A 3,055-nucleotide genomic window follows, 5' to 3' on the forward strand; every position below is an offset into this window, starting at 1 on the left:
CTCCTCAGCCCAGGGGGGAGAGATGGGGCAGTGGAAAGCTCAGCCCTGCTGACCCCTTGCCCCAGGAAGCCAGCTCTCTGGACTGCTTTTCTCAGGCCACTGAGCCCAGCAGGGACCACACTGCCCTTCCTCTGGCCATGAGGGTGTGCTCACCTGTGACACTGGGATGAAGCATCAGGATCCCCCGGTGATCAGCTGGAGGGAGTGTCTGGTAGGAGGTGGGGTTTCTTGAGGGTTGAGTCAGAATCATTTCCCTCCGCGGGCTTCTCCATGGCTAAGCTCAGTACTAGTCTGGGTGCATGGGATACTGGGAAGCCTGATCGGACGGAATGGAGTAGTGCAGAGAAAGGCAGACGTATCTTGTGGAACAGTAGGAGTATCAGGTCAGACCCAGAGAGGAAGCGCTAGGAGCACAGGGGTTTGATGTTGTACGGAGGCTGGAGATGGGAGCTGGGGATGAGCTGGGGGCGAGCTGCGGGCTGTGAGACTGGGCAGTTAAGGATCGGGGGCTGAGAATCTGGAGCGTGGAGATTGGGAAGCTGGGGGTTTCGGAGTCTGGGGGTTGGGACTGGGGATGAGAAAGTAGGAGACAGAAGATTTGGAGCTAAAGGATTTGAGTCTGAAATACTGAGGACTGAGATAATGGGGGCTGAGGATTTGAGATATTGAAGAACTTAGGGGCTGCAGTTTAAGAACACAGGTGTTGGAGAACTAGGGTATCAGGGCCTGAAAAGAGGTGGAAATGTTTGGGGCTGAGGAACTAGGGGGCCAGTGCAGCTGAAGATGGAAAGAAGTAGAGAAACATCCTCATGGACAGAGGTGTCCCTGGGTAGATGGGAGGAAGCGCAGAAGGTTCCAGGCCAGGCCTCCCTCAGCTCCTAAGGCTGAAATGGGGCCACTAAGGCAAGCAGCGGGCCTTTCCTTTTCGGGCTGTCAGAGCGGGTTAGGCTCGAGGAATTGGTTCTCTGGATCACCTCCCGGGAGTCAGCCCCTCCTGGCAGCTTTGTTTGGCAAAAGCGCAGGGATTAGTGGGACTGCCCCCACACCACCTCCCAGCCGCCAGCTCCTGGCGCTTTCATCCCTGAAGGTCGCTAAAGCCGCAGTGCTTTGAGATTAGGCCCCACAAAGGGGGCCCTTGTGCTCCAGCCAAGACTTGGGGGCAGGGGAGGAGGGGGTCCCAGAACACAGTGCAGACAAATCCTTCTCTCCCTCCCTGGCGCATCATGAAGGTCCCCTGGCCAAAGGCCGAAGACCCCTCCCCATCTCCCAGCCCCCAGGTCAGACTGTATCTCCAATGGAGCCTGGCGAGGGGCATTTCAGGCCAGTTAGACGTGACTCCCAGGCCTAGCCTGCCACCCACAGCATATCAGCATCCACCTGTGGTCATCTTAGGGTGAGGGTGGGTGGGGAGTAAGGCCAGGAGGGCTGAGGGGGTAGTCCAGAGTAGAGGCCAGAGCTGGTCTAGATCATAGACTGAGAACGAACACCTGTCCAACCTGTTCACTGAGCAGATGGGAAGACCAACTAGGGCTGAGAAGAGGAAGGGGCTTATCATGAGTCCCACCAAGTTGCTGGCAGAGCTGGGACAGAAGTGTGGTGAGCTTCTCCTTTTACCCGCTGTCTGAACCCAGGCCAGTGGTCAGCAGGTATTCTTGATGAGGTGGGAATGGTTTTGTGCTTCTTGCATAGAAGAGAGTGATATTTTAAAAATGTGGGTCCTGGGGTGGCTGGTTAGCTCAGTTGGTTAGAGTGTGGTGCTAATAACACCAGGGTTGCTGGTTCGATCCCTGCATGGGCCACTGTGAGCTGCACCCTCCTTAAAAAAATACATACAAAATAAATAAATAATAAAAATAAAATAAATAAATAAAAATGTGGGACAACAAAAAGTTGTCATCTATTAATTTTGCCATATAAGGGCACTGAGGGAAAACTACCAACTGTTACCAACATCATTTCATAAAAGTAAGAATATGTTAGTGTCAAGAAGGTTAAAAAGACATAATCCCAGAATAGAGAGGATAGAGCTTCAAATTTAATAGATGTAGCTTTATGAACAATATCCTACAAAAACCTTATTTTTCTCTTTTCTTGATGTTTGGGTGAAATGTCTTGGGACTCCTAGACTAGGCGACCTTAGGGGGGGTGCCTGTCTCACGGGACTAAGCATCTTAGGTCCTGTGCATCCAGGTCTCCTAGACTTGGGTCTGCATACCCCTTCATGCCAGGGGTAGTTATTTCAGGTATGGCATTGGGGAGGGTAGGGAAGAGGATCCGAGACTAGGAAGCTCTGAGAGGGTCGTCTTCACCTTGTCCCCCATCTTATTCTCCTTTTCGCCAAGGAGGCTCACAAAGAGGAGGGGGAGGGAGCAGTCCTGGCTGCGGTCGATAGAGAAAAATTTCTTTCTGTCTTCTTGCTCATAAAATGTTTGTGGCCAACATATTGCACAACATTCCCAGAGAGGCCACAAAAGGCAGTGCTGGGCTGGCAGGGTCAAATGGAGCTCATGGAGCCCAGCCTCTCTGCTTGGCCCTAGCCTGTGGGTTTGGGGATAAGGTGGGGCCCAGGGTAGTTGGGGTGGTGATGGTGAGAATATGCGGTTGGCTTGAGGAACATCAAAGGTTCTCAGTAAATCTGTTATGAGAAAGTGTCCACAGTAGGGGACTGCCAATGAGAGGTAGGAACTGACAGAATTAGCTGATACTTACGTGGCATTTACCACATAACAGGCACTATGCTAAATGTCAACTCATTTAATCCTTATAATACCCTAGGGGGCCAGTACTGTTATTTTCCCTTTTTTACAAATAAGAGAACTGAGGCACGGAGGTTAAGTGTCTTACTCAAGGTCACACAGCTAGTCAGTGGCAGAGCCTGGATTTGAACCCAGGCAGTTTGGCTCCAGGGCCCATGCATTTAATTACTGTGCATATTATACTGCTACACTGTGGTCCTGAGCGAAAGTTGCCTTTGAGTCCCTACCATCACCTGGCCATACCCTCCTCACTTCAGGATGCTCCATGGTTTTCTTGGGGCTTAGAGTCATCAAAGGAT

General features: G+C 51.7%; 1 non-coding gene across 1 annotated transcript; it reads left to right on the plus strand.

The window, feature by feature from the left end:
• Positions 1–1,725: 1,725 nt before the first annotated feature.
• On the plus strand, positions 1,726–1,799 carry TRNAI-AAU (transfer RNA isoleucine (anticodon AAU)). Its single transcript has one exon. It is a non-coding gene; the product is annotated as a tRNA-Ile (tRNA).
• The last annotated feature ends 1,256 nt before the right edge of the window (positions 1,800–3,055 follow it).

The sequence above is a fragment of the Rhinolophus ferrumequinum genome, chromosome 9, assembly GCF_004115265.2.
Source record: "Rhinolophus ferrumequinum isolate MPI-CBG mRhiFer1 chromosome 9, mRhiFer1_v1.p, whole genome shotgun sequence".
In the NCBI taxonomy this organism is placed as follows: Eukaryota; Metazoa; Chordata; class Mammalia; order Chiroptera; family Rhinolophidae; genus Rhinolophus; species Rhinolophus ferrumequinum.